This window comes from Lissotriton helveticus (genome assembly GCF_964261635.1).
Source record: "Lissotriton helveticus chromosome 1_1 unlocalized genomic scaffold, aLisHel1.1 SUPER_1_unloc_50, whole genome shotgun sequence".
Taxonomy (NCBI): domain Eukaryota; kingdom Metazoa; phylum Chordata; class Amphibia; order Caudata; family Salamandridae; genus Lissotriton; species Lissotriton helveticus.
Window position 1 is genome coordinate 442159 of NW_027611693.1, and position 26642 is coordinate 468800.

Genomic DNA, 26642 nt, shown 5'->3' on the forward strand with positions numbered 1-26642 from the left:
CCAGGTCCTCTAGGAAAGATACAAACAAGTTTTCCCCACTGAAGGGAAGATGGCTTAACAAGAGCTTCTGAGAGTTACTTACCTGATCTTAAAGCAGATGTGGCTGCACAGACGCCAAGCAATACGTCATATACAACTCTGACCCGAAGTTCTATCATGGAAAGCCGAGAAGCACAGTCCGTTTGTTCATAATCTCAAAGAGTCTGGACAGAATAAGTTGTATATGTGGCTGCTTATAATGCACAAATAGAGGCGCAGGAACTCCCCAAAAGCCCGAGGCTCTACCACTCTCCTAGTGGCACTAGGTTTGGGGTCTTTGGCCTCAGTGTAAAGGATTTCCTCCTCCCAATACGTCCTGTGGGCACCACTGCCATCACCTCCTTCCTGTGCTGCAGCTTGCCGTCACAGGTTTTCAAGAGTGGGACAGGTTTTCTGTCCCTGGCACAGATCTTCCCTAGAGGGTCGCCCCAGGGACAAAAGCTCATTCTGGTAAAACTTCAGCTCCAGAGGCTGAGTTGTCTCTGGGTGACCCTTCTTCCTCCTGAGGAGAACGGTCTGGTGTCTGACTAGAAGCTGGTTCTCCAGTTTTCCTGCCTTTTCTCATGGAGGACTGGGGGAGGACTGGAGGACTGGGTCATTATTCCAGACTTTAGCACCTCTTTTACAACCAGGCTCTGCTCTGTGCTATGATTTTCACACACACACCCAGTGTGAGGTTCCAAGCATTTCTGCATGGATCCTCAGTTCTGCCTCAGCCAAGGCTAAGGGTTCCAAATCATTGCCAAGAAAACAATCAACTAGTATGGATGAAGAGACTGCTACCTCTTCGTTGCCAGCAACTTCTCCCAAATCAAAAGACACCCTCGCCTGCGGGATGGGTTTTTGTCACATTTTCAGCATTGATGACTGGAAAGGTCCTTCCAGGCAGATACTGTTCCAAGGAAACTATCTGCTCAGTCACCGAGGTGATGCTGGCACCAGTGTCTCCCAAGGCCTCCTCCCTAAACCCATGTGCATGTTAGTGGGCCAGGCAGCTAAGGTGGCTACGGCCACATCCCTTCTTGAGTCGCCTAAGAGAGCTCATTGGCATGGCCATTGCTCTCCTGAGATCCCATCTGGAGATTGGCAGCTGCAGGTACTGCAGGTGGACCAGAGGTATATTTCTTGTTTTTACAGCCAGAGTCTCAAGCTCAGTGCCCAAGTGACCTACAGCCATGGCACCAAGCCTTCTTAGGATCCCATTTCTTATCCTGGTACCCACCCTTTCGCTGTCAAGAGTCTCTGGGCCCACTCTCTTGAACAGGTTTTTGGGGGCCTGAATTAGAATCTTTCTTTTTCAAGTTACCCCATTTCCCTAGGGTCGCTTTCTGGCCTCTTTCTTTTGATCTCCCTCCACCAGCAGGAGTCTTGGTCACCCTTGTTTTGACCCAGTGGTCTGCCTTCTTCCCCAACTCTGGAGGAGAAAGTGGACCAAGGTCTACCAGGAATTGATGTACCTTCCCTTGGTAACAATTACTAAAAAGATGCTCCTTCTATTATAAATGATAAAGCCCTTCAAAGGCATGCACATTCTTACCTACTAACCAACCTCCTACTGATTTCAGTGAATAGTCTACAAAATAACCCAGGCCTGGCTTTGGGTTTTTCGAGCCTCCCTGAAACTGGTGCTATACTCCGTACTGAATCCAAAGCCCTCACTTAGGGGCCCCTTCATGAGGTCATAGGATTCCGCCTCTTTCTCACCGAGTGACAGGAGTCTATCCCTGCATTTTTCTGAGAACATTTCCCACAGGATAGCACTCCACGGCTTCCTGTGGACCTGCCTGCTAAGACAGGCCCGCTCAAAAGCAATGAACCACTTGGTGATATCATCACCCTCAAATAATGTTGGGCCAATCCCTTTGGGATTTTTAGGGTCAAAGGAATCTACTTTCTCCTTATTTATGATTGTGATGCCACCAAAGATGGGTCCTCGGCCAAACTCCTTTCTCTCTCTTCTGTAGCTAGGAGTTGGGCTTCTAAAGCTGCCCTCCTGGCTTGTCTTTGCAGAGCAAGCTCTTCGTCTGAAGAGGCTTCTTTGTCTTGGGGTGTCACACGGTCACTCCTACTGTCAGTATTTTGATCTGTAAGACCAGAGTCATCCTCTGGATGCTCTTTGTCATATTCTGCCAAAAGATCCTGGAGCTTTGCTTTGGTAGGGTTTGACCCAGTCCTGAACCTGTAGGTTTTACCCAAGCCTCTGAGCTATTTTATATTTAAAGACATAAGGTGTGAGGTCGATTTCCTTCACCTGTATCAGCTCTTCTGAGTGACTACTTCTAGCACTCATTGTCTTTACAAAGTTGGGAACCTTTTTGGAGAGGAAATACCCTAATACTGGTTTCCTAACTAAAGCAAGAGTTTGACTTTTGAAACAGCTGTACTCAAGGGGACCGAACCAGGGCCCTGACATATTTCAAAATTTGGAAAAATAGTCAATTTGCAAAACTACAATTTAACGAAAGGCAATTTCTGGATTGAATCTTGTTGTCATTTATTGTCAGAGTGGTCCAGCAAACGCAAAGTTGTGTACCCTACCGCTGGCCCCCCAGTGTAGGAAGCTGGCTCTCTATATACTATACAAAAGGGGGTGGTGATGGACGGAGCATCTGAACCAATCAAACACTCACACCCAGTCAAAAGATCTGGGTATAATCCATCACCGTTCTTTAGCCCGCTCTGCCACCGCAGTTCAGATATGGCTATATGCTAATCAGTCTGACTCTGTGCCTCATGGGAACAGTCCAGCCCGAACTGCCAATGCCTTCCCTGGACAGGAAACAAGCTTCCGAGGACCGGTTTCTGGCGTTACAGCCGTCTTCCGCCCGGCTTGCTTGAATCCAGTGGCAAAATGAGCAAGGGACTCACGTCTGAGCATACCCTGCCAACTTAGGGCGAACAAATAAAAACCAAAGGTGGTGATGGACGGAGCATTATGATCCATGATCCACAGAACGTCCAACGGCAGTCCTCCCAAGGTTCTGGAGGTCGCTGGGCTACTAGACGAGTTGACTTTTGGTTCAGGATCATCCAGGGATGCAGACAGGCCAGTAGGGCTGGGACCATGTCCGTAGTTCTCTACAGAGCCTCACCAGCAGAGAAGGCTGCAGTGCCCAGCTCTTCTTAGGTCGGCAGGTACTGAGATTCAGGGTCTAGGGATGCCACCTAAACTCTTGATTTAAAGGGTGTTACAAGGGAGTAAAAGGTAGTGGCCAATGGGCCACTTTCCAGGGGTATCTCCACCCTCTTATCATGCCCACCTCCTGTGGGAAGGGGACATAGTCCTAGCCCTGATTGGATAAGTCCCACCATCTTCAAGATGGTGGGCACTACAAAGTGTACTTCACCTCGCCTTCAGCACCTGAGGGGTGGAGTTGGCAGAGGGGACGGGGGGCACACCTCCTATTCTATCTAAGGTTTCCCACCTGTCCTCGCGCCAAAAAGGGGGTGAGGACATGAAGATCGCTTGCTCCCTCTAACAGGAGAGGCTGGGGTCGCATTACAAAGGCGGCAAGTCCTTTGAAAATCTATGCCACAGATGGCTCTTCCTGACCAGGGGAGGAGTGAACACCTCCACCCAGGAAAGGCATCGTTCTCGACCTCAGAGTGCGCAGGCACTCTACCCATGAGGACAGAACACTTTCTTGTGGTAGCAGACTGGCTCGGGCCAGTCGATGACCACACTAAGGATTGGTAGATCTTAGGGGACCCCTCTAAGGGGCACTCTGTGTGCAATTTTTAATAAATCGGACACTGCAATCAGCACAGGTTTATTATGCTGAGATGTTTGGTAGCAAATATCCCATATTTCAGTGAAACCTTCAATAAATATGCTTAAACTGGAATACAAGTGGATTTGCTTCCAAGGGAACGTGATATTAATGCACTTTTACGGGTACAAGCTGTGGAGCAGGAGACACAGATCAGATCTAGTCTAGAGCTATACAAACAACTGTAGCCAAATACATTTCCCTTCTGGCACGCGATGAGTGGATTACATAAATACTACAATAATGAATGAAAAATACACGGCATGCATAGACAAGGTTTGCTATGTAACCTCTGGACTCCTGTAAACCTAAACAAACACCGGTAATCAGACACTAGGGACATCACCTGAAGCTCCTAAGATTCTCCTTTTGTTTGGTATCTTGTTTTTAGAAGGTGGGTTTTTAGGATAAGCTATTTTTAGGTGTGACTTCTTTTATTCCAGGATGGGCACTAGTTTTAGCATTGTCATCTCTTATACTCTGCATACCAAGTTGCTGATTTTTTTTCACGCATCCCTCATTTCCCCGAACGGGAAACGTCTGGGGGTGGGGTGTGTCAGGTAGCCCCTGTGGTAGACGATTGGATAGAGGCTAAGGAGTGCCATGCCATCCCTTCATATATTTCTCCCCTCCTATATTCACAGTCCCCTTTTACCAGTTGCTTTCCAACCAAAGGGTAGTAAGGTATTTCTGCGCAATGTCTGATGGTTAAAGTGTTACTCTGTGTATAATTTTATAATCTGCTACTAAGGGAGTCCAGACAGTCACCACCCTATACTGCCAAGTTGCAATTTATGAAAATGTATGAAAATTGCAATAATAAAGTCTCAATTTAGTAGGTCCCCCTGAGCAAAAAGTATATAACCCTTCTTGTGTCGTTTCACAATTCTTCAGAAAACAGTTCAGCCAATAATAAATGTCCAGAATGGAGTATCCGTGATCTTTAATTTTTCTTCAATTCTTTTTCTTCACATGAACTCATGAGACAATTTTCTTCACACACTTGTATCTTTAGATCTCCACAAAACAGCCAACATGCATGTTTCGTCTTTGGTGCATCAACACCATAAAGACTTCCTCAGGGCTGTAAATACAAGATACAAATAAAACCAACATCAGGTACTTCTCCACTCATGGTGGAAGCTAAGCCTAACCTCCACCAAGTGGAAAACCCAGTGTGAACCTTATATCCCTATAGGGTCATTACGCCGCACAGAGATAGGCAACAAAGAAAAGCATAAGTCCAAGTGTAATAACAAAAAGAAGAAAGAAATATTTAAAAAAAGTAAAAAAGTGAAATAACATAATTCAATGTAAGGACCTCTTACATAGCAACCACCAAGAATGACCCAAACATTCATCTGATAGGACATGCAGCGTGAAAACCAGCCCAAAAGGTAAAGCTACTTATTCCTAAAACTCACCTAAAGCAACAATCTGTAGTTCAATAATTTCCTTTATAAGTATTTAAGGCGAGTAAGCACAGCTAAAAATAAACATATAATAAAAACCATAATAATTATTTACAACATTATACCTATATTTACAATTGGATAAACAGCATTAGAAAACATCAAAAACCATATTAGTGGTCCCTTACCTTAAACGAATCTCTAAACGAGGCATATTATTAATTTCCTCATATGATTATCTTCACACATATTAGTGTAGTACTCCTGTGTGAGAAAAGTAACTCCTTAATGTATAAAACACAACTGCCAAAGTATCATCGTCTACAACAACTAAAACCTACAAATATAGGTCACCATCATTAGAGGTAACAGCAGCAATTACTCAATGACATTATAGAAAATAGATTCAAATTCGCGTTTTATCATGACAAACCAGTTAATACCCTTAACATTTAAATATAGTAGTATGCCAAAATCACTGTCATGCCAATGTCCGTGATTAACTATTGTCCTACAGAGATCTCGCTGTACTAGACCTTAAGCCGGGGACAGTGTAACATCCATAGACGCTCTCCTCACCTTAAATAAAGTAGTACCTCTCGTCCACGCAATCTGTGAGGCGTTCGGCGTGTAGCCGAATATCTAAAAACCCTCATCAAACAACTGTGTACCGAGAAAATAATATCTAAGAGCGCTCTCCTCACCTGTAGTATAGTCGTGCCTCTCGCCCACGGAAACAAACAATCGTTCGGCGTACCGCCGTGCCGCCTAGTTAAAAACACCTGGTTAGAAGACGGACTACTCCGATGTTGCGCAACCGAAAATCATGGGCGCCATCTTGGAGTGGGTTCGTCCATGTAATGGTAATAATATATAAACAGATAGCGTTATATTGGGCTATTACTATCAACAAATAGCCGGTATATAGCATATCGTGCACCCTGAATAACCTCTCACATTGCTCGCATGTCCTGCAGTGAGTATATAATAATAAAATAATAAAAAAGTGAAGAACTATATAATAATAAAATGAGAAAAATAAGAAGAAATAAGAAGTGATAATCAAAAATTAGTTGGACACCAAAAGAAAAGAATTTAGAGTGAACAGGTCACATATAAGAAAAAAGAGAGAAATTACTGTACATATTTACAATTTAGGGGTTGACACCTAAACACATGGGGACAGAGAAAGTTCTAGACCAGTTCGTTCATGCCCTCCAATATTGCAAAGTATCAAAGAATCTCCAATAATGACCTTAATACAGACAGTTGTATGAGACTGATAATACATTCAAAAAAATCATCATTATTATTCCATTCAATCAAGGTCATCTTGATGTTTACAGTTTATCACAACACAAGATCAAGTCAATGTTGCCAAAGAGATACAATTTAACATCCCAAAAAATATTGAAGTTCAGAATCCACATTTAACCCCTGCTCAACCGCCCGTAATTTGAGTATCCATCTGGCCTCACATTGGCGCACCTTGAGTTCCCTGTTGCCACCTCGTTTATCACCGAAGACATGTTCTATGCCATGAAAGGTAAATGATAAATGTCCCCTTTGACTAGGGCAACTCTTAGCATGGTTGGCCAATGGGTATCTGAGATCTAATTTTTTGAGAGCCCTGAAATGTTCTGCGATTCTGTCCTTAAGGCACCTAATTGTGCTTCCTATATAGATCTTTTGGCACTTACACCTGATAGCATACACAACATACTTAGTACTACAATCAATATGTTGAAAGATCTTATATTTCGCAAGCCCATTGTATTTGGATTCCTTAATACCATTTTCTGCAAATTTGCACATACTGCAGTGCCCGCATTTAAATGAACCCTTATTGTAAGTATGGAGCCATGAGGGTCCTTTGTTGACACTTTTGGGATAGCTAGGGCTAATCATGCTACGTATTGTTAAACCCCTTCTATATGAGATACTTGGTTTATTCTTCATATAAGTATTTATACTTGGGTCAGACTTCAACAAGTGCCAATGTTTTTTTAGGATGTTATAGATTTTATGGGACCAAGGATGATAATTCGTTACCAACCTAATGATGTTAGTCTTTTTCTTCTCACCCCTTGGCCGCAATGTTTCACCTCTATTTAACTTCAACGATCTCTTCTTGGCCACACAAATAGTATCTTTATGATAACCTCTCTCTAGGAAGCGTACTTCCATATCCTCAATACAATTGTGAAAGTCCTCATCCCTACTGTTATTTCTTCGAGCTCTAAACATTTCCCCAAATGGGATAGCATCAATCTGTCCCTTGGGGTGAGCACTACTACCATATAGAGTTGAGTTACATGAGGTACTTTTTCTGTAGAGACGACTATTAATTGTACCATTAGCAATAAATAGCTCCGTGTCTAAGAAGACAACACTCTCCTTACTAGATGACATTGTAAAGGACATGTTAAATTGATTGTTATTCATATGGCCTACAAATTCATTAAGTCTCTCGGTATCACCAGTCCAAATAATGAAACAGTCGTCAATGTATCGTCCATAATACAGAATGTTCTCCTGCCATTTTGCACCCCCTGGGCCCCAGACATGCACCATCTCGAACCTCCCCATAAAGAGGCATGCCAGAGATGGTGCAAATCTGGAACCCATGGCGACTCCACACTTCTGTCTATACCAATCCTGGTTGAACAAAAATACATTATGTTCTAAAATAAGACGTGACATAGTGATTAACATGTCAGAGTGCTCCATCAGTCTTTTGTACAAAAAATATTTTAGTGCATCCAATCCCTGTTCATGTTTGATATTCGTATACAGGGATACGACATCCAATGTGACTAAGGTCATAGTATTGTCCCAATTAAAATCTGCCAGAATATTAAGGATGTGGCCTGTGTCTCTAATATAAGAAGCTAGGTTAAGAACATGGGGCTGTAAGAATATATCAACGAACTCAGAGAGTCGTTCCAATGGCATTTTTATGAATTTTGGGCAATGTATAGATGCACGGATAATGTGGTTTCACAATCTTAAGATAAGCATGTTCATCATCATTCAACAAGCCTTTGATATTCCAATCTCTAAGTTCTGAGTTAACAATTCGTATAATATCAAAAATCAGAGTGTTAGACAGTTTTATATAACATTCTGCATTTTCCAATTGACCCAACAATTCCGCCTCATACATCTCTTTTCCCATCACAACTATATTTCCACCCTTATCTGCTTCTTTGATGACAATTTGATTGTTTAAACTCAATAATTTAAGGGCATTCTGTTCTCCTTTAGTTAAATTGTGTGGGGTATAGGGCCTACTAGATTTACTGAGCATTTGATCTTCATATTTGTCAAGCTCTTGATTAACAATACGATGGAAGACCTCAATATTGTTACCACTAGTAAGTTGCGGTGTCCACTTAGACTTTTGCCTTAAGCCACTGTCATCACTCCCAACTGTATTTAGATCCAGGTCTCTCACAACTTGATCTAAAGTGATCGGATCTTGCTCATTATCAGTAATAGATAACAGTAATACAGTGTCTCTGATATCTTGGATAGATTGGTTACCCACATATACTGGTGCTTGTTGCAATGGTTTATTTTGTTCAGCATTTGCAAAATATTTCTTAATCTTGAGATTGCGTACAAATCTATACAGATCAATTTTAACATTTGACATATCACATTTTGGTGTGGGGCAAAAACTCATACCCTTCTTAAGCACAGAATTAATAATATGCCTCGTTTAGAGATTCGTTTAAGGTAAGGGACCACTAATATGGTTTTTGATGTTTTCTAATGCTGTTTATCCAATTGTAAATATAGGTATAATGTTGTAAATAATTATTATGGTTTTTATTATATGTTTATTTTTAGCTGTGCTTACTCGCCTTAAATACTTATAAAGGAAATTATTGAACTACAGATTGTTGCTTTAGGTGAGTTTTAGGAATAAGTAGCTTTACCTTTTGGGCTGGTTTTCACGCTGCATGTCCTATCAGATGAATGTTTGGGTCATTCTTGGTGGTTGCTATGTAAGAGGTCCTTACATTGAATTATGTTATTTCACTTTTTTACTTTTTTTAAATATTTCTTTCTTCTTTTTGTTATTACACTTGGACTTATGCTTTTCTTTGTTGCCTATCTCTGTGCGGCGTAATGACCCTATAGGGATATAAGGTTCACACTGGGTTTTCCACTTGGTGGAGGTTAGGCTTAGCTTCCACCATGAGTGGAGAAGTACCTGATGTTGGTTTTATTTGTATCTTGTATTTACAGCCCTGAGGAAGTCTTTATGGTGTTGATGCACCAAAGACGAAACATGCATGTTGGCTGTTTTGTGGAGATCTAAAGATACAAGTGTGTGAAGAAAATTGTCTCATGAGTTCATGTGAAGAAAAAGAATTGAAGAAAAATTAAAGATCACGGATACTCCATTCTGGACATTTATTATTGGCTGAACCCTTTTACCAGTTGTCCGCTTTGCTGTCATCAAGAAGTGGAGAGAGGGAAATCGGCAGGCGGCCCTTTTAAGCCGGAGCTGAGAACGGACATCAGAGGATACACACTTGAAGAAGGCGGGGGCGGAGAGCGTGTCAGGTTGGTCAGTAGTTGGTCCAGCTACACGCGGCATGGGAACGCGAGGCAGAGAAACCAGCGGGGGAAGACCGGAAAGACAGAGAAGAACTAACAGCTTTACGAGAGAGCGAACCGGAACCCAGGGGAGGTCACAGCTTGTCTGCGCTTTAAGGCTGTAACTGCCGCCTACCTTCATATTGGGGTCGAAACGTCAACTTTTGATTTCACCTCAACAACGGCTTAAGCTAACAGTTAACCTGATACATGCAGGAGCTTTTTGAGCATGTTGTCTAACTAAATGGTCATGAAGAGTTGATGTCGTTCTTCATAACTGGCTCACATTTGAAGCCAGGGCTATTACGGACTGTTTTATAAACTATGAAGAAATGTTTACTCTTTAGATAGAAGTTAAGATCTGCTATATTTTACCTTCACCCTGCACTGCCTCCCCTTCTCCCCTCTTCCCTTGGGGCACACATTTTTCTATGATGATTATGAAATGCCTTTATTGGTTTTGTAATTTGTGTAATCCTTTGCTATGTTATCACACTGTGAGTAAAAACAAGTGTGATAAGACTTCAGTTTAGTTGTATTTTCATTTAGTTTTCAATTGTTTGTCTGTTATCTGTACTGGGACCCCCTTGTATATGTAACAGCTTGTCGGCGGGCAGAACACCCGAACCTGGCGGAGGAGGGAAAGTCGAAGCAGAAGACCAGACCTCACTGAAGGACGCAGAGTCACAACGCCACGGCCCCGGAGTGACGTGGCTCTTCCAGGTGCGTGGGCGTCTACAGGGCTTTTGGAAAGGGGCTGAGTAAGAGAGGGACGGGAGGAAAGGCTGAGGGGTGAAAGGGACCAAGGGAAAAGGAAATAAGTGAGACGGAAACAGAGACAAGAGCAGAAATCATCGGCTACTCTTTTTCTTTTGGTTGCTCCAACTTCTACACCACAGCTTTCCAAACTATGTGGCGCGACCCATATGCAGGTGTGTCGCATCGGCAGAGTCGAGCTGCAAGGGCTCTTAGAAGGGGCGAAGCAACAACAAAGCCCTATTAACATGCACAAGGTCTTAAAGACCTGTGAAGTGCTCGGGTGCGGCTGTGAGCGGTCCCGGGCTGCCACACACGACGGGGCAGGGGGAGGGGTGCTGAAGTAGGGTGACCACCGTTTTTGGCGGAGTGTCCCAGTGTCCCGACACTTTTCTCCAAAGTAGAGAAATGTCCGGGTTTTACAACAGCATCCGGGTAAAACATCCAAATGTCCCGGTTTTAGTATGCTGTTTAGATCACCCCCGCGGGCCTTCCAGCAACAGGCAGAGTGGCGCTGCAGGGGCTCTTATATGAATAACAACAAAGCCTTATTAGCACGTTAAATGGTCTTCATTTGTGGATAGTCCATTTGGCAAAGGGCCCTTCAATGAGTGAATACGGTGGGTTATTGGGTCCAGGGGGTTGACCTGGGGTTTGGGGCAGCCCCGGGATCGCGGTGCATTGGGAAGAAAAGCTGCCAAGAAGCCCTATAGAAGCTTTCACATTTACATCATACTGCACGCTGCGGCTTGTAACCTTACGAAAACAAAAACATAAACAATTCAGTTCAATGGAGAATGCCCGTGTGAGCCTTGGACATGGAGGAGTGCGGGGGAGGGAGTGGGTAGGGGCGCTGCGCACCTGGGCACCACCAATACAGGAAAATATAAAAAAGATTTAAGAATGAAAGCAACATTTTTTCCTCTTTGTCACAGACCCTTATGGAACCCACAGAATATGTTGGTCGGGGGAGAGGGATAGAGTGAGACAGAGAGAGAGAGTGAGACAGAGAGGGAGGGAGGGAGGGAGATAGACAGGGAGGGAGACAGAAAGTGAAACAGAGAGAGTGAGACAGAGGGAGACGGAGGGAGAGACAGAGGGAGACGGAGGGAGAGACAGAGGGAGACGGAGGGAGAGATAGAGTGAGATGGAGGCAGAGACAGAGGGAGAGGGAGGGAGAGATAGAGAGAGAGGGAGGGAGACAGAGAGGAAGGGAGACAGAGAGGAAGGGAGACAGAGAGGAAGGGAGACAGAGAGGGAGGGAGGGATACAGAGAGGGAGGGAGATAGAGAGAGAGGGAGACAGAGAGGGAGTGAGACAGAGGGAGGGAGACGGTCGTCAGGAGAGGGAGTGAGACAGAGAGGGAGTGAGACAGAGAGGGAGTGAGACAGAGAGGGAGGGAGACAGTCGGAGGGAGAGGGAGTGAGGCAGAGAGGGAGTGAGACAGAGAGGGAGTGAAACAGAGAGGGAGTGAAACAGAGAGGGAGTGAGAGAGAGGGAGTGAGAGCGAGGGAGTGAGACAGAGAGGGAATGAGACAGAGAGGGAGTGAGACAGAGAGGGAGTGAGACAGAGAGGGAGTGAGACAGGGAGGGAGACAGGGAGGGAGGGAGACAGGGAGGGAGGGAGACAGGGAGGGAGGGAGGGAGACAGTCTGAGGGAGAGGGAGTGAGACAGAGGGAGGAAGACAGAGAGGGAGGGAGACAGAGAAGGAGTGAGACAGAGAGGGATTGAGACAGAGAGGGAGGGAGGGAGACCGATGGAGGGAGACAGATGGGGGGAAAGGCCACCTCTGCCACTGATTCCCTCACTAGTACCCTTTAACAGTGCCCCTCAAGTCTCTCTGTGTGGGGTGTGTGTGTGTGTGGGGGGGGTGTGTGGGGAGTGTGTGTGGGTGGGGGGGTGTGGGTGTGTGTGTGTGTGGGGGTGTGGGGGTGTGGGGGGTGTGTGGGGGGTGTGTGTGTGTGGGGGGGTGTGGGGGGGTGTGTGTGTGGGGGTGTGTGTGTGGGGGGGGTGGGGGGTGTGTGTGTGTGGGGGGGGTGTGGGTGTGTGTGTGTGTGGGGGTGTGTGTGTGTGTGTGGGGTTGGTGTTGGGTGTGTGGGGTTGGTGTTGGGTGAGTGGGGTTGTGTGTGGGGGGGTTGTGTGTGGGGGGTGTGTGTGGGGTGGTGTGTCTGTAGGGTGGTGTCTGTGGGGTGGTGTGTGTGGGGTGTGTGTGTGTGGGGTGGGGTGTGTCTGTGTGGGGCCCGAACCCACCATTGGTGGTCCGGGCATGCTCGCTGCGCTTTCTCGTGTTACCGTGTCCCTGAAAATATTTTCACAAAAGGGTGAGTCACCAACAAGAAAAATTTGGAAAGCTGTGCTCTACACCCTTCACATTTATGCATAGTTATCATTTATCCCTCACATCTTCCCTTGACTAAACCATAAAGCAAAAACACTTACCTGAGTCTTTTCCTTCTGTACGAGGGACGGCGGCGGCCAAGGCACACCTAAGGGACTGAAGAATATAACAGAGACAATCAATCATTGTGATTTCCTGTAATACTAATAAAAAGTGCATACCAAGAAATTATTCAATGCAGTGTGCTCCTTATTGACCGACTCTTCTACAAAGGGGAGCTACATACTTTCCCTACAGGGAATGGGAGACAGAAACACAGAGACCAACAGACACACACATACGGGAAAGGATTGGTGTCACTACAACGCATGCTTTTACCACGCATGCCTTTACAACGCGGTTTTTACCACGCAGTCCATTACAACGCATAATGCTTTTAGGCGCTGGATAGTGAATTATTTAATTTACTATTCCAACTCCAGTCCCCGTGGATAGCAGGGAAGGTGTTGGATAGTATATTAAATACATTCCCTATCCTAGAGCGCCCCCCAGCGCATTGCGTTGTAATGGTTTGCGTGGTAAAAGTTGCGATGTAATGGTAGTGCGTTGTAAAAAATTTGTTGTAACCGTGCTACACCACGGGAAAGCATAGTAGGAAAACGCTATATACAGTTTTTATATGCTTGCATATGTACATTGTTAGGTCTCGCTATTATATCCCGCAGGGATTAATAGCGAGAGTATATAGTAGGCAAAACAAACTCTTGACCAAGCGCAGATTACGTCCAGTTCATGTGAACCAGTCGTGTGAGACGCGCGTGCACGTCAAACCCATCAGCCTCGCACCGCAATGGAATGCTGCCTCCCAAGCTGCTCCCCCCCCTTCAAACTTCAAAGCAATGCGCTCCCGCCCCGCACCCCCACAGCAATGCCAAGAGCTTGTTTGACAAAAGCGAACGGTGCCGCTGGTTTCATTTATGCAGTCTGCATTAGGAAAACTCTGGTCGTGCAATCTATGTCCTAGTTGTGTTTAAAACACAAAACCGCAGTGGTGTGAGACAGTTTCTTTTTCTTGCCTTCTGCTCCCCTGATTGTACTCGTTTTTCTAGCCTCTGCCCCCCTGATTGTGCCCGTTCTCTTGCCTTCTGCTCCCCTGATTGCACTCATTTTTCTTGCCTTCTGCTCCCCTGATTGTGCCCGTTCTCGTGCCTTCTGCTCCCCAGATTGTACTCGTTCTCTTGCCTTCAGCTCCCCTGATTGCACTCGTTCTTCTTGCCTCTGCTCCCCTGATTGCAATCCTTCTTCTTGCCTTCTGCTCCCCTGATTGTACTTGTTCTCTTGCCTTCTGCTCCCCTGATTGTACTTGTTCTCTGGCCTTCTGCTCCCTGATTGCACTAGTTTTTCTAGCCTTCTGCTTCCCTGATTGTGCCTGTTCTCTTGCCTTCTGCTCCCCTGATTGCACTCGTTTTTCTTGCCTTCTGCTCCCCTGATTGTGCCCGTTCTCTTGTCTTCTGCTCCCCTGATTGCACTCGTTTTCTTGCCTTCTGCTACCCCGATTGTGCCTGTTCTCTTGCCTACGGCTCCCCTGATTGCACTAGTTTTTCTTGCCTTCTGCTCTCCTGATTGTGCCTGTTCTCTTGCCTTCTGCTCTCCTGATTGCACTCGTTTTTCTTGCCTTCTGCTCCGCTGATAGTGGCTGTTCACCCACACCCTCACCCTCACCCCCCTCACACCCCCACCCCCTCACACCACCACACCCACTCACCCTCACACACACCCTCACCTTCACACACCCCATCACCTTCACACACCCCATCACCCTCACACACCCCTCACCCTCACACACTCCCTCACCCTCACACACTCCCTCACCCTCACACACTCCCTCACCCTCACACCCTCACCACTCTACCACGCTACCGCCCTCACTCTACCGCCCTCACTCTACCACCATCTCGCCCTCACTATACAACTCTACCGCCCTCACGCTACAGCCCTCACTTGACCGGCCTCACTCTACCACTCTACCGCCCTCACTCTGCCACTCTACCACACTCACTCTACCGCCCTCACTCTACCGCCCTCCCCCTACCACTCTACCGCCCTCACTCTGCCACTCTACCACACTCACTCTACCGCCCTCACTCTACCGCCCTCCCCCTACCACTCTACTGCCCTCACTCTACCACTCTACCGCCCTCACTCTACCACTCTACCGCCCTCACTCTACCGCCCTCCCCGTACCACTCTACCGCCCTCACTCTACAGCCCTCACTCTATCACTCTACTACCCCCACTCTACCGCCCCCACTCTACCGCCCTCACACCCTCACTCTACCGCCCTCACTCTACCACTCTACTGCCCTCACTCTACCGCCCTCACTCTACAGCCCTCACTCTACCACCTTCACTCTACTGCCCTCACTCTACCGCCCTCTCTACCACTCTACCGCCCTCACTCTACTACTCTACCGCCCTCAATCTACCACTCTACCGCCCTCAATCTACCACTCTACCGCCCTCACTCAACCACTCTACCGCCCTCACTCTACCGCCCTCACTCTACCACTCTACCACCCTCACTCTACCGCCCTCACTCTACCGCGCTCACTCTACCGCCCTCACTCTACCGCCCTCACTCTACTGCCCTCACTCTACCGCCCTCACTCTACCACTCTACCGCCCTCACTCAACCACTCTACCGCCATCACTCTACAACTCTAAGTTCGATCAAGTCATGAGAGTCGACCGATGGGAAAAGGAAGTCTCATTCTGGTATTGGACCTTGATGGAGGCGGATGAAAAGATCGAGATTGAAATCTCAAATTTATGTGCAAAGGAGCTTGGGGATGGATATTTGAAGCAAATCTCTCTGGACTCTGGTAAAACCCGCCTCGCTTAAACGTATTCATCTGTTTTCCACCCATAGAGTTTATTGGTCCCCAGTGAAGTTATCAAAGGTCACAGGTAATATCTACAACTTCCCAAGGTGTATGCTTCCATCAGCAGATGATCTGCATGTTTATGTTGTGTCCGAAGATCGCTTCTTACTGGACCTCGGTGTGTGATTTTCTTGGGGAAGTAATAGGTAAACAGATTAAGGTAAGCCCTTGTCTTGTTTTCTTTTGGACTCAACCAAGAGGAAGATGTACAAATACATTCTGCTGTTCCCAAGTTTATTTTCTATGTGGTTTTGGTGGCGAGGCGGGAGATATGTAGGCTTTGGAAGTCTGAAAGTCCCCCATCTTTTTCTGAGTGCCTCAAAATTCTCATCTATACGAGCCAGTCTGATATGGCCTGTGACCCAAGGAGTCAGGATAAGATCTGGACAATGTTGGTAAATTGGAGAGATAACATCAGTGGGTCCAATGATTAAGCCAAACATGATGTGGGTCCTGGCCTCTCCTGTGTTGTGGTCCCCTTTTCGTAAAGGAGTTGGAAGTGGAACCAGCAGTATTCTTCTGCAGAGATGTACTCCGTCCCCTCCCGGACATTTGTGGGGTAAGATCAACCCTAGCAAGCGAGTTGGCAAGATGAGGACAAAAAACAAAAATCCTGATCAGGTAGTCCAGCTTTCAGTGTAATACATATACCGATGGCCCCCACACGCTGATCAATTTCGATTTGTTATATGTTATGTTATCAGCATCTGTCTAACACCTTCTTCCTCCACTATTACACCAAAACGATTTCTTAACAATGCCACATGCCCATGAACGTCTGGCAGTGATGACACTAAAAAAGCACTTCATACAGTCTACAGTTTTCAAATATCTTTTATATTCATCGGCATTGAGTCAGATTTTGAACATATATGTTTGTCTTATGATATAAATTCCAATAGGGGAAATATGTGCCTCTTTTATTACGTGTGACTGACTCAAGTTGCTGCCTCCCTCCCACAAGTGATTTTCTACTTTAGAGTTTATAGCGTTATAGTGTTATTCTTGCCTTCCCAAGGTAGGGTTTATAGAAATATAAACTGGCAGAACACCAGTCAGCTCGGTATGACTGACTCAGCCTTTCTTCCATCTATGTTTCGTACAATGAGTATCAGGAAATTTGATAACAGCACTCTTCATTAAAGAGAGACACGAGTGAGTGAGTGGTTGATTGTATTATTTAGTGTAGAGAACAAAAACTATGCTCATATCTAGCTTTTATCCTAGGATATTGTTTGATAAATGTTGTCAGTAGCTTGCCTATTTTGCATGTTGTGCGTCAGCCTGTGTTGGCTCTTCCTGTGCTTGTCACTCCCCTGGAGTAAAGCCTCTTTACCATCCTTCTGATTGAATGACGTGTATACTACACTGTTCACTATTAGGAACTACCTTTGACTTTTGGACGAGCATTCCATGGGAGTACATTTGTTTTGGGTTTATGGGTTATTGGGTTTTCATCACTAATCCCTAAATTTCGCTGAAAATACCCATGAGTCCAAGTATTGTTCATAGTGTTGCTTTAACCAGTAGCGTGATCAGTTGTGCTTGGATGCTTTTCTTTCTGTCTGTTTCACTCGAAAAGATACAATGTTTCGTTTCTTTTATTCCACATTATGCTAGTCTCCCAATAAGCTTCCTGGTACTTCTTGGTTTTTCCTCCATGTAGAGAAATTAACATTTGCTGAGAATAGACACTTTCATAATACCACAAATATCTCCGTTTTATTTCTTTCCTTCTAGTCAAGAATTCTATCACACTAACTGCACTTTTATGTTCCTGTGTGTGTCCACAAATGGGTCAGTATTATTGTTGATGTGCTTAGGGTCTTGCCAGATTCTCTGCATCTCTTGGATTATTTCCATGTGTGTTCAATGAAGATGTGTTTTTGCTTATGGTGGTGTAGAACTGATGAGCGACTAAAGCCTTTCCTGCATTCAGTGCACTTGTATGGCTTTCCCCCGTGTGTGTCCTCTGATGCATCCTTAGGTTTTAGCAGTTACTAAAACTACTTCCGCATTCACTGCAATGGAATGTTTTTTCCCGTGTGTGTTCTCTGATGACTCTGCAGGATTGATAGCTGACTAAAGCTTTTCACACATTCACTGCACTGGAAAGGCTTTTCCCCTGTGTGATTTTGCTGATGAATCCTTAATGCGGAAGAGTCATGAAAACTACTTCCACATTCATTACAATGGTATGGTTTTTCCCCCGTGTGTGTTTGCTGATGCCTTTTTAAGACTGATGATTGACTAGCTGCACTTAAAGGGTTTTTCCTCTGTATGTGTTCGCTGATGTTTTTGTAGATATGATTACTGCACATTGGAGGTAAGTCTTTGCATATGGGAGCACAACAGTGGGAAATGGGAGCGTGGCAGCCATGATCAAATGCTGGTCCTGACATGCTAGAGATATTTTTTAACATATAGGGGCCCTAGATCACATTTTGAAACAATGGGGTTGATTGCCTTGGCATAATAGGAAAAGACATGAATATTTTCATGAGAGCCCTTTTTAGCTAATCTATTTGAAAAAATGTGCTTTACAATGCACTATTTGACCCAATACTTAAAAACATTTCCTCAGTTTCTGAACCTCTCTGCACACTCCATAGAGGAGGTTTGGCTCATTTGCTTCACTTTCTACAATTCAGAGCTAGTATTATTTCCCACCACTTTCGAAGATCATATCAGCACCATAATACAGGTGGAAATTAAAACAGACATTTGTTTAACTTGTATTTTCATAATAATGATGCAGTTATTATAGAATATTAGTGATGTCAATTCTTGTGATGTCCTAAGGATTAAGGTTATATGACTTCACCTCCTGGAAAGACTCAGGATTAAAGGTCATACGATATAACTTCCCCTGATTCTCAACACCCGCTCTGCCCGCAAACACGCAGTTGAACTCTGAGACCTACTCGACTCAACCACCCCAGACGTCACCTTCCTGACGGAGACCTAGCTGAACCCCTCCTCGGCACCCGACATCGCCATAGCCATCCCGGAAGGCTACAAGATCACCAGCAGGGACCGCACCAACGGAGTAGGAGGAGGAATCGCCCAACACCGACGAAGCCCTCAGCACCACCGAACACCTCCACTTCCAGATCCCCACCGACCCCAACACCACTCTCAGACGAACCCTCGTCTATAAACCCGAGTAAGTAGTGTGCTTTACAAATGCTATGATTCATTAAGGTCAAAGGCTGTGTGATGTCACTTCTGCTACCCCTGGCATTTTGGTGAATCGATGTCCATGCAAAACCTAACAGGGGACCAGAAAAAAGTTACAGACAGGAGAAAGTCAGCCGCACAAGATAGAAAAACACTGGAAAATGAAGGGATAAAAAACCTTTGATAGTAAAGTTGAAGAAAAGTAAATAGTATAAATGTACAAGGCCATACTTTTACTAGTGGGAATAGTTACAAGTTAGAAATAATAATAAACATGATTTACTGGGGTCGGCAGAACCATCTGCCAAGGCTGCAGAGCTGGTGGTGGGAGTCAACCTGGTTGTGGTTGTCTTCAAACGTTCCACGGCGCTGGTGGTGGTGGCAGCTTTTTATGAAGGTGCCCTCTTGCGCTTGGGTGCTTATGAAAGGAATAAAGATAAAAAGAACAATGATTGGTGGTACTCTCTTTACAAAAAACAGTTTGACAGACACAGTATTGATTATTTTAAATCAGATAACCTATTCCTTTATTCCTAATCTAAAATTACATTTTGAACTATTAATTCATTTCCATGAATGATCTTTGCTTCTCCAACCTCTTTTGAAGGGCCAAGTTGGTCTCCCTTTGCATAGTACAGTACGTACATCAGGGAGATTGAGACTGTATGAGCTACATAAAGCGGCAAAGAAGAACGCTAACCCCCCTGGTATACTACTATCATAATATTAGTAGCATCCCTTAAATGTTCCCAAGCGAACACCTGGCTGGCTAACACTGGAACAGAATCCTGGCAGTATCAATCACTCTCTGATGCAAAAAGTGCATTTATGTGAGTGAGGCACACTAAATCTCCATAGCTGCCAAGGTTTCAGATTGCTTATGTGTGACATTTTCATAGTTTCAGTGTACTTATGAATGACTTCAAACGACCAAATGTGTGACACTTAGAGTGACACTTTCTATCAAAATCAAGTTATGAAAATGGAAGGGTACTTACCTTCTCATATACGTTTTATTTGTTTTATAGAGCTGCTCATAACAATGTAGTGTCAGAGATCGATACATCACACACACATTATACAGAGACAATGAATCATATCTGTGTAAATGTAGTCTATAGGTAAACTACGCCATATTGGATGAGTATGTGTGCCCAAATCTGGTATGATAACCGGAAACACCCAGCTTTCAGTCCGGGGCCCCATATAATCGGTGCAAGTGTATTATAGTTAAGAGAAAGAGTAACTCGATACAGTAATTATTAGTCCACTGAATAGTCTGTTCGGCCATGTCGACAAACACACATTCGTGCCTCCGAATATGTATTGCTTAAATGACACTCATTGTACGCAGGTATAGGCACAGATCCAGCCCATATCTTGCTATCATCATCCTAATTGCACTGCAGGAGTACCTGGTGTATGACAAATGTGGCATCTTGAGGGGGGCTTTGGTTTCCTCAGAAAACAGAATCTGCAAAACCATGAAATGACTGACCCTCTTATGATCCCTCGGAGGGTCTTTACAAGGAGTGACCGGTGACTGACCCTCTTATGATCCCTCGGAGGGTCTTTACAAGTGGTGACCGGTGACTGACCCTCTTATGATCCCTCGGAGGGTCTTTACAAGGAGTGACCGGTGACTGACCCTCTTATGATCACTCGGAGGGTCTGTACAAGGAGTGACCGGTGACTGACCCTCTTATGATCCCTCGGAGGGTCTTTACAAGGAGTGACCGGTGACTGACCCTCTTATGATCACTCGGAGGGTCTGTACAAGGAGTGACCGGTGACTGACCCTCTTATGATCACTCGGAGGGTTTGTACAAGGAGTGACCGGTGACTGACCCTCTTATGATCCCTCGGAGGGTCTGTACAAGGAGTGACCGGTGACTGACCCTCTTATGATACCTCGGAGGGTCTGTACAAGGAGTGACCGGTGACTGACCCTCTTATGATACCTCGGAGGGTCTGTACAAGGAGTGACCGGTGACTGACCCTCTTATGATACCTCGGAGGGTCTGTACAAGGAGTGACCGGTGACTGACCCTCTTATGATCCCTCGGAGGGTCTGTACAAGGAGTGACCGGTGACTGACCCTCTTATGATCCCTCGGAGGGTCTGTACAAGGAGTGACCGGTGACTGACCCTCTTATGATACCTCGGAGGGTCTGTACAAGGAGTGACCGGTGACTGACCCTCTTATGATCCCTCGGAGGGTCTGTACAAGGAGTGACCGGTGACTGCCACTCTTATGATCCCTGGGAGGGTCTGTACAAGGAGTGACCGGTGACTGACCCTCTTGTGATCCCTCGGAGGGTCTGTACAAGCAGTGACCGGTGACTGACCCTCTTATGATCCCTCGGAGGGTCTGTACAAAGAGTGACCGGTGACTGACCCTCTTATGATCCCTCGGAGGGTCTGCACAAGGAGTGACCGGTGACTGACCCTCTTGTGACCCCTCGCAGGGTCTGTACAAGGAGTGACCGGTGACTGACCCTCTTATGATCCCTCGGAGGGTCTGTACAAGGAGTGACCGGTGACTGACCCTCTTATGATACCTCGGAGGGTCTGTACAAGGAGTGACCGGTGACTGACCCTCTTATGATCCCTCGGAGGGTCTGTACAAGGAGTGACCGGTGACTGACCCTCTTATGATCCCTCGGAGGGTCTGTACAAGGAGTGACCGGTGACTGACCCTCTTATGATCCCTCGGAGGGTCTGTACAAGGAGTGACCGGTGACTGACCCTCTTATGATCCCTCGGAGGGTCTGTGCAAGGAGTGACCGGTGACTGACCCTCTTATGATCACTCGGAGGGTCTGTACAAGGAGTGACCGGTGACTGACCCTCTTATGATCCCTCGGAGGGTGTGTGCAAGGAGTGACCGGTGACTGACCCTCTTATGGTCCCTCGGAGGGTCTGTACAAGGAGTGACCGGTGACTGACCCTCTTATGATCCCTGGGAGGGTCTGTACAAGGAGTGACCGATGACTGACCCTCTTATGATACCTCGGAGGGTCTGCACAAGGAGTGACCGGTGACTGACCCTCTTATGATCCCTCGGAGGGTCTGTACAAGGAGTGACCGGTGACTGACCCTCTTATGATCCCTCGGAGGGTCTGTACAAGGAGTGACCGGTGACTGACCCTCTTATGATACCTCGGAGGGTCTGTACAAGGAGTGACCGGTGACTGACCCTCTTATGATCCCTCGGAGGGTCTTTACAAGGAGTGACCGGTGACTGACCCTCTTATGATACCTCGGAGGGTCTGTACAAGGAGTGACCGGTGACTGACCCTCTTGTGATCCCTCGGAGGGTCTGTACAAGCAGTGACCGGTGACTGACCCTCTTATGATCCCTCGGAGGGTCTGTACAAAGAGTGACCGGTGACTGACCCTCTTATGGTCCCTCGGAGGGTCTGTACAAGGAGTGACCGGTGCCTGACTCGGCTCCTTCAACACTTCAATGCTCCCCCCGCCGCCCCATGACCACACTGGGGGCGCAGCAGCAGCAGCTCCAAGCTTCCCCCAGCCCCCGCGGCTGTTTAAATGTCCCAGATACAAAGCGACCAACGCACCTTAGAAACGGGGATTGCTGCCGCCAGGCTTAGCATGGTCAGTCTCACGCGCCGGGCAACTGCGCATGCGCGGAAAACAGACACTGTCTCCAGCATGCGCAAAGAGTCCAGTACCAATGGAGCTTGGAAACTGGGATTAGAGTGCCTCACCTCTCCTTGTGCACCGCTCAGTGGAGGCTGCAGGGCCTTGGGGAGAGGTGGGGGCAGCCCCGCTGAGTCCGGCACCGGGGGCCCGGCTGCCTGTAAGGAGTGTGTCCCGGTGTGTTATTGCCCCAGGAGTGACGCGCACGCTCACGCCGAGCCACAGGCGCGCGAACAAAACATGGCGTCTCACGGCTGCGCACGCGCAGGACCGCTCGTCACTGCTGCGCATGTGCGGAGCGAAGACATTCCTTTCTATCGCCGAGTTAGGGCCTTGCTCGGAGTGCAGCCTGTGCCCTGGACAGAAGATACTCAGTCTCACTGCGCCTGCGCAGAGCAAAGACACTTCCCCCAATATAGAGGAGCCAACCCGAGACGCTTTGCCCTGAAATCTCAGCGTTTGCTGTGTCGCGAGGCGCCTCGTGGTCCTTGGTGGGAGAGGTGTCTGTCCTCCGCGCATGCGCAGTTAATCCAAGGCCTCTTTACCCCGCGCTCATGGTTCAGTCCTGCACTCGGGCTCAACAGAGGGCCCAGGCCCCGAAATAAACCCCAGGTGAGGCCAGACCCACAGCAGGGAGCCCAGGCCCCGAAATAAACCCCAGGTGAGGTCATGACCCTCAGCAGGGAGCCCAGGCCCCGAAATAAACCCCAGGTGAGGCCCGGCGACCAGGTGAGGCCATGGGATACAAAGACTGTCTGCTGCTGGGAGGGACTCCAGCCTGCTGTCCGGGATTCATTTGTTGTTGTTGTTGTTGATTATTTTGTCTCAACAATGCTCATTGGCCCTCACTGCTGGAGTTGGGTCGCTCTTTTCAAGGCCTCAGCAAACGGGGACATTTGTTTCACCTGAAAAGTCTGTGATGAGAATATTGACCTAAATTCCGTTTGTGGCTCTCACCAGAGTGGAGGGGGGCAGCCCCGTCAATCGAAAGTGAAAGAACGCACTCCCAGGCAGCACCGACTGCGCCTCATTGCACCTGGGCCTGCACAGCATCATCTGATGAGGATAAAACTCCCCCAAATATGTCTCAACCTCACCAGGGCCTCAGTAACCAGGCAGCGGTCAGCCAATGCCCATCAGGTAAACAAGCATTGGCAACGCACTCCCAGGCAGCACCGATGCGCCTCATTGCACCTGGGCTGGGCCTGCACAGCATCATCTGATGAGGATAAAACTCCCCCAAATATGTCTCAACCTCACCAGGGCCTCAGTAACCAGGCAGCGGTCAGCCAATGCCCATCAGGTAAACAAGCATTGGCATAGCCAGTAGGTCTCGCCTTTGGGACCTTATACGTGTTTAGTTATCCAGCACAATATCCTTGGTGCAACAACATCAACTGCTGCATGGCTAAACACTTATAAGGTCCCAAAGGTGAGACCTATTGGCTATGCCAATGCTTGTTTTAATTGGTTCCTGTTTGTGCCTTTTAGAGATGCAAGGTTCTGTTTCGTCCTCCTGTCTAACTACTCCCGCATTTTGTTGATCTAGGTCACAGGTACTCACAAACATTTTCGCAAAGTTTGGTCTGTGGTGTGACCGAGGGCCGCACTGATGCCAGCACGGTGTAAAGTCGGGGTAGGGAAACAAAGCATGTATATCTAGTGGCTGCCTTTAAGAATGAAGGTGTTCCTAAAGTTAACGGCCTAGTTACTTCCTTTTCCTAACTGCAATTAACCTTTAAATAAGTGTTTGCTGTATATGTACGTTTCTTTTTCATGTTAGTTCTAAGTCAAGTAAACGGCAGCCCAGTGCTGCTGCTGCCCAGGGGTCCGCAAGTAAAGACCTGAAGGGCTTTATGCGCCCCCCGGGCCGTACTTTGAGTATCACTGATCTAGATCCTCCCGGCGACCACCCCAGCTACATGTGTATTTCCATGTTCTTCGAAAAGGGGTCGCAGTTGAGCAGACAGGCTTGTCAAGTTTTCAAAGAAGTGTGAGTGTGACGAGGCTGGTGTATTTATTCACCACTTAACTAATCAGTCTCCTGTCCCTCCGTCCTCACGTAAGCCACAATTTGTGACACATTTGCTATTTTAAGGATTGTAATAACATCACTTTTGTATATTTAAGTCCATACAGATACTGAAAACAGCAAACCGCAAGTACAAAAATGAAAAGTACAGGGGGCACGAGTCCTAAACAAAACAAAAAATAGGTTTCAGAGGACATTGCAAGTCTAATATGCCTCTCTTTAATGGTAATGAACCGTGATTCACGTAATATAAGCACTCACTTGAGCAGTGTATACCCTCATGTACATAAATAAAGAAGGCTTAAATGTATTTTGGTACAACAATGTGGGAGAGTTTTAATGAAACGTGGGGGAACATGTTAACATTGACTTTTATTGGGCAGAGCAAGTTTCCAGTGGGAAAAAGCTAAAATATTGTAATGCATGATATAGAATGAATATAGTGCTCTCTGAATCTGACTTGCATATCTATGTACTTTTTTTACTGCATTGCATAGATATTCTACGCAGTAGTCTATTATTAATTTCCTTTTGCATGATAACTGTGCATTACAGTTAGCTTATAGATGCCACTTCTTCAGCTATTCACTAATGGTGAGCATTTTTATTTTGGTGCCCGTAAATATTCTCTATCTCAGTGCGACCCTGATAGTTGGCAGCTCACTAGCAATTCATTTGATGTTTACTAAATACCAGGCAGTTGAAGTAAACCCACTACTTGCTACCAAATGGGTGTTTGGACCCGCAACAAACTGGAACAAGCATTTGCAAAGCAATTGGTCTCACATTTACGCAAGTTTGAGCTATTGGCATTGTAAATGACAATGCCTTTTATTTATGTTTTGGGTTTCAAAACATAAATAAAATGCTTTGTCATTTACAATCCCAATAGCTTAAACTCGTGTAAATGGCCTACCTGTTGCATTGCAAATGCTTGTTATCTTCAGTCTCATGGTCTTTTTAGTAACATTAGAAAACTTAAATTTGAAGCTTTTGTGTGGGCTCTTATGGCCTAGGGCGCTGTACACACAACAATACATTTCTAATTCGTTGTCAACAAAGTTTGAATTTGAATGATTCTGCCCAGGTTTAACCAAAAGCTGTCAGTTACTGAAACATTTTACATAGTGTATTTTCCTGTCAACAAATAAACATGTGTGTGGCATAAATGCCTTAGTGGCCGCTTACTTCCTTGAAGTACTATTTTCCTTACAGTAAAGTCCCCAATTTAATTATATTTAAATGGCATTAGATTTATGGAATTCCCCCTTCCCACCCCACAACAGAAGCAATCCTATGGATTACCTAGATACCTGTGTGTGTGGTTTGATTGTCACAGTTGTCCTTGAGGACTCCGATTCTGGTGTGCATTACTGGGTCAATGGTGAAGATGGACATATACTGTTTGAAGAAGTTATGTCCAGTGGTCCTTTTGGCAGCGGCTATAAACCACTCGCGCCTCTTTGTCCCATGCTCCACTGGCATCCCACTGATTTTTCATGGAAGATTAAATCTGCCCCTGTAAGTGTATCCCGCCCCTGGGAAGCCCGTGCAATCTATTCAAAGCCAATGGCCTGTTCCATTAAACCACGCGAGCTACCGGGGCAGAACCCACAGAAGGCCGCCGCGGTGTGTGCATCTGCGGCACGGCGGCCGTGATCTCAGGGCTTCTACGCTTGGTTTCTTGGCCTCCAGGTGTAATATTACTGTAGCACCAAGGCCGCAGGCCACGGCTCTCATTCGGTCCATTTTTTTCGTAAATGTATTGTTTAGGTGAGGGGTTAAATTTCTCTTAATTTCCAACAGGAAGAGGACTTTTCTGCGGATGCGCCCTGAAAAATCTGTTAACGTTATTCATTGCATAGGAAATTAAGGTGGTGGACATGGTGGTGGTGGTGG

At 46.3% G+C, this 26642-nt stretch overlaps 1 protein-coding gene across 3 annotated transcripts in view; it reads right to left on the reverse strand.

Moving 5' to 3' along the window:
- The window catches only part of LOC144806176 (uncharacterized), a 40272-nt gene extending 17326 nt beyond the window's left edge, over positions 1–22946 (reverse strand). Inside the window, exons 1-4 of one of the 3 annotated variants that reach the window (XM_078672597.1) lie at positions 22780–22946; positions 19333–19467; positions 13029–13083; positions 5410–5485 (exon numbers count right to left, since the gene is read on the reverse strand). The gene's annotated coding sequence lies outside the window, so the exon portion shown is untranslated. Of the gene's footprint in view, positions 1–5409; positions 5486–13028; positions 13084–19332; positions 19468–22629; positions 22743–22779 lie in introns of those variants that run through there. The other 2 variants (XM_078672598.1, XM_078672596.1) reach the window with 2 other exon arrangements.
- Positions 22947–26642: the final 3696 nt, after the last annotated feature.